Genomic DNA, 12,577 nt, shown 5'->3' on the forward strand with positions numbered 1-12,577 from the left:
TGTTCCAACACACCTTCTCTTTCACTTCCCTACCCCATCCCAACTTCATGCAAATTGAGGGTTGTGATGAGGTATGACAAATCCTCCAATGGGGACTACACTCTTGACTACATGCAAATCAAGGACTGTGATGCAGCACTACAAATCCTCCAGTGCAGTTACATTTTTATTATATGTAATATGTATGTGCAAGTGCATGTAAATGGAGTCCCACTATGAATGCAGATGTGACTGTATCTGCAACTCTGTTTCTTTTTCATCACTGCTTAGAAGGAGAGAGGAGGATCAAATCTTCCCCCACCTCTCTCAGCAGGAACAGCTGCACAATGTTTTAGGTCAGCAGAAAGGCACACTACAAGTAACACAGAGTTAGATGGTTGACTGCCTTCCAGCAACAGGTTGCCTACTTCTGAGTAAGGCTGGGTGATATATCAATATATCATCCAAAACTGGTTTGAAGTTCACATAGTGCTAATTGTTTCATAATATTTGAGCTGGCAATATATCATGAATCACAATGTGTGTAAGGGCTAGGTGATATCTGGTTTTCATCATCAAAATAACTCACCAGCTAAACTTTGCGATAACTCACCAACTAAACACTGCAATGTTATCAGCAGCTAAACCTCACAATATCACCAGCTAAATATTGCAATCTACCACAATGTCTGAAATAAGGATGGAGCTATACAGAGGCGAACAGGACAATGTCCTGGCAACTGCTACTACTTAGGGGTCTAAATGGATAAATGACAATATTATTAATCATCACACACTCAGTTTCATCAGCAGGCAATTCAAAATGCATCCCAAGAGAACTTTTGGTATACTTGGTGGTATTCAGGACAGTCCAAAGTACGGAGATAAGTCATAGTGAATACAAATAATATGGGACTGCCAGCAGGCCTGCTAGGTAGCAGAAGCAGCTTGGCAGCAGCAGAATCAGCAATGGCCAGGGTGGGGGGCAGAAGCAGTAGCAGCCTGGCAGTAGTGGCACAATAATCAGCAGCCTGTGAAGCCTTGCCACAGCAGAGGGCGGTGTTGACAGAAGCAGCAGCCTAAGAGGCCTTGTCTTGGTGGTGGCCTACAAGGACCTGTGGTAGTGGCAAAAGCGGTGACAGCCTGCAAGGCCTTGTAATGGTGTTGTCAGCAGTGGTGGCCTGTGTGGCCTTGCAATGGTGGCAGGTACTTTGTCCTCAATACCACCATTTGGTAGGTAAGCCTGAAATCAATACCACCATTTGGTAGGTAAGCCTGAAAGTCTCATTTGGATGCATTTTGGCTTGCCTGCTGCTGAAAGTGCTGCTGAAATGATGATAATATCATTTATCAGTTTTAGACCCTTAAGTAGTCGCAGTTGCCAGGACATTGTCCTGTTCGCCTCTGTGTAGTTCCTTCCTTATTTCAGATATTGTGATATATTGCAGTGTTGAAAACCAGCCCTACTTCTGAGCTAGAGATAGAAGCAAAGGGTGTATTTCTTGAAAATAATATGCACATTCTTCAACAATAGTTGCGGAACATGTATATTGACAATAAAACATGCATAATTTTCTCATGGACAGATTATGTCACATTCCATGAGGTGTATTGAATGTACATAATGGCCATTTATAAGGCACATTGACCACTCAACTCACACCTCATCTAATGTACATATTTATCTACAAATAGAATATTTGCAATAAAAGTACCTTCCTTTATATTTTACTCTAATGGTTGCAATGGTAAAGCAATCTTTTCATCTTTTTTATAGTTAACTTTAACATGTTGCAATTGGATATTGTCATAATAAGTTGAATAGGTTAGAAAGAAATGTGCAACAATGCCTTTTCATTCCAGATACTGTGATCCTCACTTCCTACGTGGATTGTTAGTGATTTTCTTTATATGCAGATTTTGATTCAACTTCTATTCTTGTATCCTATCCCTAGGTGGTTCTTTTGGGCAAAGGGACAATTTCCCAAGTTATGAGATATCTCAGATAACCTAAGAAGATGTCATGTTGATTTCATGTCTCAGTCTTTATTCACTAGTACTATGATCTGCCAATATACTTGGCATCTGTAGAGACACCAAATGCATGGATGAACGCCATTAAAAACAGGCATATTGATAAGCCATATGGGGAAATTTCTTTTCTCTAATGGGTAGTAGTACTATGAAGCATTATTTCATATTTTAACAAAAAAAGGTTGCTCTGATACTCATTAATCAAGAAAAAACTTTGGGACCAATTAAATACTTACTATTAGACTGACAGATTTGGCATATTGTGGCTCACAACTTGTGCACATCATTAATTCATATTCAGATATAATGTGTGCTGTTTTGTTGTTCACAAACAGCTTTCAGTCTTGTTAAAATGACTGGACACTAGTTTAAACTGTCATGAATCTGTCTTCTAACTGGTAAAAGACATGATAACCTCCTTAAAAAAAAACCAGCAGTTGAATTGCCTCTGAAGTAACAAATAAGGTAGTAACAGTTTGACTATTATATTCTTTAAATGTGGGAGCTTAGTTGTAAGTTTCATGTAGGGGATTATCTTGGGGTGATCAAGAAAAAAATACATACGAGCAAAATTAGTGCTAATACATTATGTTAAACCACTAGTTAGTATTTTCTAGGAACATTCTCTTGCATCCTGCAAACTCAGAAAGCATGAGATCTTAAAAACATTTGTATCCTGTAGGAAAACTAAATTTCAGTATATGTCTTGATACATAATTCCTAGTCTAAGGAAGGAAATCTTTTGACTGTCCTTAAAGCTTCACTGCTCAGACAGGTGTATCTCTTGGGGTACTGAAAATAGAAAGGGAACTCTGAGAGCTGTGAAAGCAGAACTGCTGCAGTCAACACTGCAACAGTCTCAGAAATCAATAAAAACTGTTATTGTAGCTTTCAACAGGAAACACTAGATTTTTTTTTTGGGGGGGAGCTGTTTCTAATGAGTTCTACAGTGTAGATAATGGCAGTGCAAGGGCTTGTATCTTGTAGCATCTGATAAAGTGGGAAAAGCTCATGCCATCATTACATATCTTGAGATGCCAGGCAACAACATTTCCCATCAGGCTTTTAACTTTTTTGCAGCCTCCTTGAAGGAAGGCTTTAATCCCACCTTCTATGAACGTGATTGCCTTCAATATTATTTTTGTTTTGTTTTGTTTTATGGTGTTTTATGTTGCTTTGCTGTTGTAAGCCACTTTGAGCTCCTTTTGTAAGAAAAGCAACTAATAAATTTAATAAACAAATAATGTATCAGCCCTTAAAATGCTACAGGAGTCTCTTGCTTCTGTTTTAAGGATGATTCTAACCCTGATAACTAAGTAGTGTATTGACTCATACTGATTGACCCATAGGTCTAATCCAGTATACTTTTCTTATGTTCTTGTTAGAAACAGTCTACTTATAGAGAGAAAAAGAAGCATGTTAGTACTTCTGTTGGTTGACTAGGGAAAAATATAATCATGTTAATATGGCAAAGCAAAACATCTTTACCTTTCTGCAGCAAGTGAGTGGCATTGAGGACTACAGTGATGCTACGGTCTATGCATAATATGCATATTATTAATTGTTGTTGTTGCTGCTGCTGCTGCTGTTGCTGTTGTTGTTGTTGTTAAAGCCTTCTGCTTAGGGTAGCTTGGCCATTTAATAAATCTTAAAGAAACTCAAGAGAGAAAACAAAGAGATGAGCAGACAAGGTGTTTAAGGAGAAATGTGTGTTCCTGTTCCTTAAATCTTGTAAAATATAGGAGTTTGATTGTTAAGCGATTGAAGTGGCTTCTTTAAGCAGAAGGAATTCATTGTGTAAGCACAGCCTGAAGCTTTACAGATGACAATGAGATGATGAAAGTGGGATGATATATGTTTCAAAATTTATTTTTTTTACTTCAGATGGTGTTTCCAGAAGTATTGTGTATGTTTCTCTAGACTACTTAACATCCTCATGTGCTGGCATATTATGATGAGGCACCATTTTACTAAAGATGGAAACCAACAAGAATAACTAGTTGACATTCTGCTCAATTTAAAACAGGTCTGAATAGAGTCATGTCTTGCTAATGTTGAGGGTCAGTCATTTGTATGTGTATGATTTATATTGGGAGTGAAATGCAAGGTTTGTTTCAAATTGGTTGTGTTACTAGAACATTAGCATACCTCCATTGGCAACTTTCGCTCTTTGTCGTAAGATGCTCCTAATGTTTAATTCAGTGGCAGATGGCGTCAACAATATTTTTGACAAGAAACTCCCTAGTGTTAGTGACATTAATTTTTGCCTGACGAGTCATATGCAGTATTGTTGAGACACTTGTTTCTGTTTCTCCCTCATTTTCAGAAACCACAGTATTTTTGTACCTTATCTAATCCATGCTCTTTATAGGATGCAATATTGTATGGATGAATAAAAGCCAGCAATGTTCCTGAATATATTTTTTTTACAATTTCTTTACGGTGGAACTCTGGAATATCTCATGTCACTGAATACAATCCTCTTGGTGCAGGAAAGGGAGTCCATATGTAAATATTCTAATCATAGGGGCAGGTGGTAGGAACAAAGATTGTATAACATCTCAAAATTGATTTATTTGTCTGTAGCTATATCTCTGCATAAAAAGACGTAAGTCAAAAATTGCCAGCATCATCCTACATCTTTAGCTGATATATATGCATTGTAAATATCAAACTGTCAACATCTTCATATTTCTGCCAAAATGCTTCAACAGAATGGCAGGCACTCCTTCGGGATAGTCTGGCTCGTTTCAGATGGTTATTAACAGTGTATTATTAGTACACTACTTCTGTAGTACTCAAACAGTGCTACCTTGGTTTAAGAACAGCTTAGTTTATGAACAACTTGGATTAATAACGCTGTAAACCCAGAAGTAGGTGTTTTGGTTTGTGAACTTTGCCTTGGAAGCAGAACATGTTCAGCTTCCTGTTGAATGTGTTCCATTTGTAAATTGAGCCCCCCACTTTTATGGGAAAGAACACTTTGGTTTAAGAATGAACTTTTGGAACGGATTAAGTTCGTAAACCAAGGTACCACTGTACTTGGTTTTGTCTTGAGCCTTAGTACATATTTGAGTCCATATAATACCCATAGTTGACACTTGAGTGTCAAATTTGTGCACTTTACTTATTTAAAGGGGATACATTTGAATATTATTTGTTTACTTTCTACAAGCATATTGCTACATGTGGCAATTTGGGATATTGTTCACAATAATGATGTAAGTGGATAATGGCTTGCCTAATCTAAAACCTAACTTTTGCAAACACTCATATGCAAAAACTTACTAGTTCTCCAGCAAATTGTAAATGTATCTGAGTGGTAGATAGAAAAAAATCACTTCATGAGAGATTTTGGAAATGGGAACCATAAAAAAACTAAGAATATCTAAATAGGTTTGGACGGAGGACCTTTCATCTCCTATTTGAAGATACACTTGTTTATTTGAAATGTATGGCTAAATCATCTGCCATGCTTAAATTTGCCTTGCAAGCCTATAACACATTTCTTAGCATCATTGAACCCAGTGTAACCAATGCATAAAAATATTTCATTAGCAAAAGCATAAATGTTGAGTATAGCCCAAGAGAGAAATTATTTCTGCAAATTGATGCTAGCTTTCTGAGGGGAATTAATAAGTGCAGCATCAGGGGTTTTTGTTTTTGTTTTTTGTTCTGAAAGTGAAGAACCTTTGAGATTAAAATCATATGTTTAAAAACCACTGGAATGTTTATGCAGACTACAGCATCTACTGTGTAATAAACTATATAATCAAATTAATTGTTTTTATGTGCACAAGATATATAAAATATGGTCAGGAATAAGCAGGTTTCCCTTGGAGCATAACATAATATTTGTGTTCTATAGTATGGGGGCAGGGAGAGGAACCAAATGCTAGCAATTTCCCTTTACAGTATAAACTAACACAGTCACCTGTTTCAGAGGTGATAAAATTGTCGGTGCAATCCTCAGCGCATAGCTACTCAAAAGTAAGTCCCAGGGAACTGGGTATAGGATTGCAGCTTCAGATAGTTATGTCTTTTCATAGTTTACACTTATGTCTGAAATATCAGCCTGGCATTTTTTCCAAGGTGAAAAGGGCTGCAACCCTGCTTTATGTGATTATCGTAATTTGCACTTCTCTTAACCTGTCCCATAAGGATTTGACTTGCTAGCTTATCCAAGCAAGTCAGTTGTTTACAATGTTTCAGAGTTGAAATACTACTAGGAGAGCCTTGCAAATCGAAGACTCTTAATGCATGGAACTGAAACAAATGTGATGATATATACAACTGCATAAACCTTATTAAAGTTTTTTCTTCCCATTTTTATCTTATTATTCAGCTTAGTTGCAAATGTTTAAGGTCTCACAAGTGCGTGTTCCAAGGTGCTTTCATATAAATAACAGCTAAGTACCATTTGGAAATAAATATAATTAACTGAGTACTCGCTACAATCCATTTAAACTTAAACGATTGGATTTTTGTAAACTTAGCCCTATAAGCATTAATGGAACCAGTCTGTCTTAAATCCAAGCACTCTGGCTTATAAAATGATGGACAATCATTTCAGCACTCCTTATTAATTATCACTTAACTTTCTCTACAGGGCCTAGAATGTGTAAAATTCTGTCCAAGAGTGCTTTGGCGTGCATGGCGTCAAGTAGATTTATGCATCTGAACTATTATTACTGAGAAATCACTACATTTTAAAAATTGGGCAACTTTATTGTCACCCATGCATATTAATCCATTTTAATTAATCTTACCCACAGATACAAAGGATATGTTTGGGGGACTATGCTCAAACCATATAGGATTGCACTGTTCTTAGAAATAAGTATAACTGAGTTCAATGGTGCTTAACCCCACATATGTAGGAATAGGGTTGTGACCTAGATTTTTTGTTACCACTAGTGCTGACTTTCCTTCATAACTCCTTTACATTGTTCAACTATCACTGTAGCTTCGGTAACAGTTGTCTATTATTTGATTGCTAGACTTACAGGGACAGACTTTGGTCTATCAAATTTCAACGGTGCTCTGCATGAAGCCAAAATTCATTTCCTCTCTGCCGCTCACCTTCCATTCTGCTCAGTTCACTACGCAGTGCTCTATAGGGTTGGCTCCTAGTGCAGTGCTGGAGGATGAAGGTGGGGGCAGTTCGCCCTGGGTACCATCCGGGGAGGTGACATCGCCCCCGCGCCCGGGACACTCAGTGCTCATCGCGCACCCCCAACACATGCCACACCCCCTGCGGGTGGCACACCATACCCCAGGATGCGCACCACGCTCCCTGGGACGCGTGTCAGCCATGCCCCTGGATGTACACCGCTCCCGGTGCTGGAGCAGGTAGCTTCGCCACTAAGTGCAACCAGTCAGACTGCCCTAAATCCACCTCTGAGACCTATATCAGTTAATGTAGTGTCAGGTCTGTGGTAGGGTTGTTGATGTGCATATTGGTTGGACATTGACAGAGGATATTAACTGTTAATCCTTTTAGATACCTTAGTAATCTTTCATACTGTTGAACATAAAGTATTGCTGAAATGTCAATATGCTTGGCAGATATTTGCCTGACATCTGCTGAGTTGTTCAACATAGTTGGCATACAGTTTTCAGAATGTGTAAAATAGTTATTGCTTAGATTTCCGATACACTTCTCTTGGGACATTGCCTGCTAAGTGTGTAAGATGGACTGCTGGGTGCAATCTGGAGTCAGGTGATTGTCCTATTGATACCCAAGTTTGCTTTTTCTTCTGATTCGGGATGGAAAGATCTGTCAATTTTGGTTTTCTCAGTTTCACAGGTGCACAATCCTAAACTCAATCATCCACATTTTGCAGCTATTTGTGGGTTTTTTATTTTAAAAAAGAGATTTTTGTATGATATTTTCACTAATAAATTAATTTTTCTGCACATGTTCACCCTAATATATGTAGTTTTGCAAAACATTGCTCACTTGCCGAACTGCATCACCAAATTTAGATATGTGCAAATTTTGAAGGGTGGCTCTGTTTCAGTTCATACATTGTTTTAGAACGTGCACATTTGATAAGAGTCTGCTCTAAATGCATACCAAATTGAAATTCTCATTCATCCCTGCTTCTGACAATGTAGTGGCATTTCTGTTCTTATGTTTGGATATGTTTGGGGACTGCTAATGACAGAGCTGTTTGAAATGGAAATACACAGGAAATACAGTGATTATGGATATCATGGTCCAAAGAGTCTTCCAAGTCACCTTGACTGCTTTTCCCTCTTGGGATCATTCTGATGTGTTTCTAAACTTTCATTATGTCTCCAGACTCACTAGCAGGGCTTCTCTCTCATTTACACCTTACACTTTTCTTTACTTTCAGTTTGGTAGCATTTATAAGCAGGAGTTTGTGGCTGATGCAAAATACTTGCTATTTTATTATATTATTATTATTATTTTATTTTGGTAATGTCAAACATAATGAGTTGAATCCAGACATCATCATCATTTTGAGTAGACCTATAAATCATTGGGATTTAAGTATGAGTAATTTAAGTTGCATTGATTTTCAGTGGTTTTCGCTTTAAGCATAGCTAACTCTGGATCCAATCCATAGAGGTCTGAGCAAAACTTTGTATGTCAAAGAAAGGTTTTTGAATGAAAGAAAAGCAAATCAAGAAAAAGGAGCAATGATTTAAACAAAAACATTAAAAAGATTGCATAAGGAAAATTTAAATTCAGGCACACACAAACATAAGAGAATACTCTCTAGCACATTCATGTACAAATTTATTTAGAAGTAAGCCTCACCAAATTCAATGGGACTTGCTCCCAAGTAAGTATAGGATTGTATCTTTACAATTGTTTACATTATTCTATGGTAACAAAAATATACAGTGGTACCTCGGGTTACATACGCTTCAGGTTACAGACTCCGCTAACCCAGAAATAGTACCTCGGGTTAAGAACTTTGCTTCAGGATGAGAACAGAAATCGCGCAGCAGCAGCGCGGCAGCAGTGGGAGGCCCCATTAGCTAAAGTGGTGCTTCAGGTTAAGAACAGTTTCAGGTTAAGAACGGACCTCCAGAACGAATTAAGTACTTAACCCAAGGTACCACTGTATGTCTGTATTTTGGGATGCAAAGCTTGTTGGCAAGATGTGCGTGAAACCTGACAGTCCATGTGATGATAATATACATGACAACATCAAATAAAATGGAACCACCCCTTTATATGTGGAAACATCTCTTTGAAACATTTTTTTGTGGGTATGGATAATATCTGCAGAATATTTTGAAGCAGTGATTTCACAAGGAGCTAAATTGGTGGCTTATATACCGGTACTTGGGAGGCCGAGTATGTGAAGCGACTATTTGAGAACATACAGGTTTAGCCGGTGATGTCATAGATATTGACAAAAGCGGAAAAGTTGGAAGGCAAGGCAGCTAAAAGAGGCAATGCATTTATGTATGTAAATAGGAATGAAGTACTACTATGAGAACTAAAAGACAGCTGACAATCCTTACTGCCAAAAAGGTTAAAAATGAATATATAGTGTAAGTATATTTACAATGGAATTGGAAGAACTTTTGACCTTGAATTGGGATAGCTTTATGAGTGACATTGAGCTGGTAGACTTGAAGCACTTCTTGGCTAGTTGTTTGCACAGAAGCCCTGTGCAACCTTTATCACCAGATGCAGAAGTAAATAGTTCTTATGGATGTGTACTTGGCAGCTGTCATTCATATTTCTGTAGCACCTGGGCTTAGCTACTGAATGTGTTGTGTGTGGAACTACCCTTCCATGACTGCTAAAAGATGCAGAATGCAGCACTGTATTCTTGTGGAGGATTAAAAAGCTGAAATTTCCAAAGGTTTGCATTTCCCTGCTACATTATGGTACTTTAAGTGTAAGCTAAGGGCTAGTTTTAAGCTTTGGAAACACTGTGCAGCTCTAATGTGTTCATACCTTGTAGACATTGTCTTTTCACAACTCCCATCATGACTATTCGACTCAAGACCAACTTGGAACTTAATCACACTCAAGCTAACATGGTAAATGTGAGAATAATGTTCTCAAAATGATCTTTGGAGTCTGTGTATTTTGCATTTTATAATGGGTACTGCAAATGATGGTTTCTGCAGGCCCTGCTTCTCTATAACTTCTAAATCTTAAGAGTACTTTTCAGTCTGTTTTTAAACTTGCTGCACATCATGAACCTTAGGGAGTGTAAGAGATACAGACTGAAATAAATAAATCATGTGATGCAATCAGAGGAGGAGGTTACTATCTATATCTGATCTGTGTTTTCATATGCTACCCTTTTATAAGTTTCAAAACAGTGTGGGAAAGTGACTCTTAAAAACTTAAATGGCTCAACATAATCCTTTTATCTTCTTTCGCAAGTACTTTTTCCATGTACTTCCATTGCATAGAAAGAAATAACTTTATTAAAACAGGTCAGAGAGATAGGTATCTCTCAAATCTTCCACCAAAGGCGCCTCTCAAGCCGATACAGGTGTTGAGCTCAGAGTAGTTATGGGCCTTGCAGCTACACCAGGCAAGAAGCAGGTAGAAAAGAATGAAATCTCTAGAATGGAAAGCAAATCTGTAACAGGAAGAGAGTCAGATTGTTGGTCCATCTAACTCAGTTTTCTACACAGGCAGTAGCTCTCCTGGATTTCAGGAAGGAAACTCTACCATTCCAACCTGGAGTTGATGGATATTGAACCTGGGACATTCTGCATGCCAAGCAGACAAGGTGCTGGAGACAATGCACCTGACTATGAGCCCCCTCGACCCTTGCCCCTCCTGGCTTATCAAACAGAGAGGGTATGGTTGTGTTCAGAATGTGGTTAATGCCATAGTACACGAGGGGGTGGTCTGTACTGCATTGAAAGAGGCAGTGGTGTGACCACTCCTAGAGAAACTGGCTTTGGACCCTTTGAATTAGAACAGCATTTGGCCAGTTGCCAATACCCCTTTCTTGGGAAAGGTGATGGAGAGGGCCATGGTGGGACAGTTGTAGGTGTTTCTGGAAGACACAGATTATTTAGATCCATCCCATTCTGGGTTCAGGCCCTGGCCATGGAACTAAGTCTGACTTGATCATCCTGATCTGACCTCTGCAGAGAGCGGGACCAGGGAAGTGCTTCTGTTTCTTGATTTCTCATTGGCATTTGATACCGTTAACCATGGTATCCTCCTGGACCAGCTTTCAGGAATGGGAATTGGGGGCATTGCATAACAGTGGTTCCAATCCTGCCTTCAGAACCGAATCCAGAAAGTAGCATTGGAAGACTGTCTTTATATGTTATGAGGTGCCGCAGGCGGCTGTCTTATTGCCAGTGCTATTTAATACCTACAGGAAGCCATTGGGAGTTATCATTAGGAACTTTGGGGTGAGGTGCCATCAGTATGTTGATGGCACTCAGCTCTATTTCTCCATAACATCTAAATCAGGAGAGGCCGTGCAGTCCCTGGGCTATTGCCTGGACACAATGGATAAGGAAAAAACAACATGAGCTTGAATCCTGGCAAGGGGGAGGAGGCACTATGGGGGAGTACTTCCCAGATTCAAGACATTGGTCAGTTGCCTACCCTGGGTGGGGTTTCACTGCCCCTGAAGAAGCAGGTTTGCAGCTTGGAAGTGCTTTTGGATCCAGCTCTGGCACTGGAGGCTCAGATACCTTCAGTGGCTAGAAGTACCTTTTTACCAAATGCAACAGGTTCAACGGCTACAGCCATTCCTAGACTGGAAAGTCCTTGCTATAGTAGTTCATGCATTGGTTACTTCAAGACTTGATTACTGCAATGTGTTCTGTGTGTGGCTTCCCTCGCACTTGATCTGGAAGAGTGCAGAGTGCTGCAGCATGAACCCTACAGGAGTGAGACCTTGTCAGCATATAATACCTGTGTTCAGAGATCTGAACTGGTTGCCAGCTTTCCACCAGGCCAAGTTCAAGGTGTTACTACTAGCATATAGAAAATAATAATAATAAATAAATAAATAAATAAACCAAGATGCTCCACCAGTGAACTTGAATTCCTTTCCAGTTTTGTGTTTGTGTGGATTGATTTGTTAAGTACAGTGGTACCTCAGGTTACATACGTTTCAGGTTACATACGCTTCAGGTTACAGACTCCGCTAACCCAGAAATAGTGCTTCAGGTTAAGAACTTTGCTTCAGGATGAGAACAGAAATCATGCTCAGGCGGCATGGCAGCAGCGGGAGGCCCCATTAGCTAAAGTGGTGCTTCAGATTAAGAACAGTTTCAGGTTAAGTACAGACCTCTGGAACGAATTAAGTACTTAACCCGAGGTACCACTGTATCTGCATGCTACCTCTCTCTTAGCTGTTCCATTTCAAGAAACTACACTAATAGTACTACCGTCTACAGGGGCTCCAGCTGGAAACCTGTGGGTAGTTTGAGGCTGACCCTTGTCATGAGCCACTGAACTGCATGTAGCAATATCTACTTAGGGTGATGATTTGTTTTCCTGGGCAGGAAGGATTATAAGGAGGACTTTCTGTTCCAGGTAGTTACGGCCAAGCACTACTACTCAGTGACAGAGGATCTGCCT

At 39.2% G+C, this 12,577-nt stretch overlaps 1 protein-coding gene and 1 long non-coding RNA gene across 7 annotated transcripts in view; both read left to right on the forward strand.

The window, feature by feature from the left end:
* LOC310714680 overlaps nt 1-12,577 on the forward strand; it is a 181,094-nt gene that overhangs the window by 98,979 nt on the left and 69,538 nt on the right. The gene's annotated exons all lie outside the window — the stretch shown is intronic.
* The window catches only part of DCLK2 (doublecortin like kinase 2), a 77,667-nt gene that overhangs the window by 4,669 nt on the left and 60,421 nt on the right, over nt 1-12,577 (forward strand). The window lies entirely within an intron of this gene.

Source organism: Podarcis liolepis (assembly GCF_965112155.1).
Source record: "Podarcis liolepis genome assembly, chromosome: 9".
NCBI lineage: Eukaryota > Metazoa > Chordata > Lepidosauria > Squamata > Lacertidae > Podarcis > Podarcis liolepis.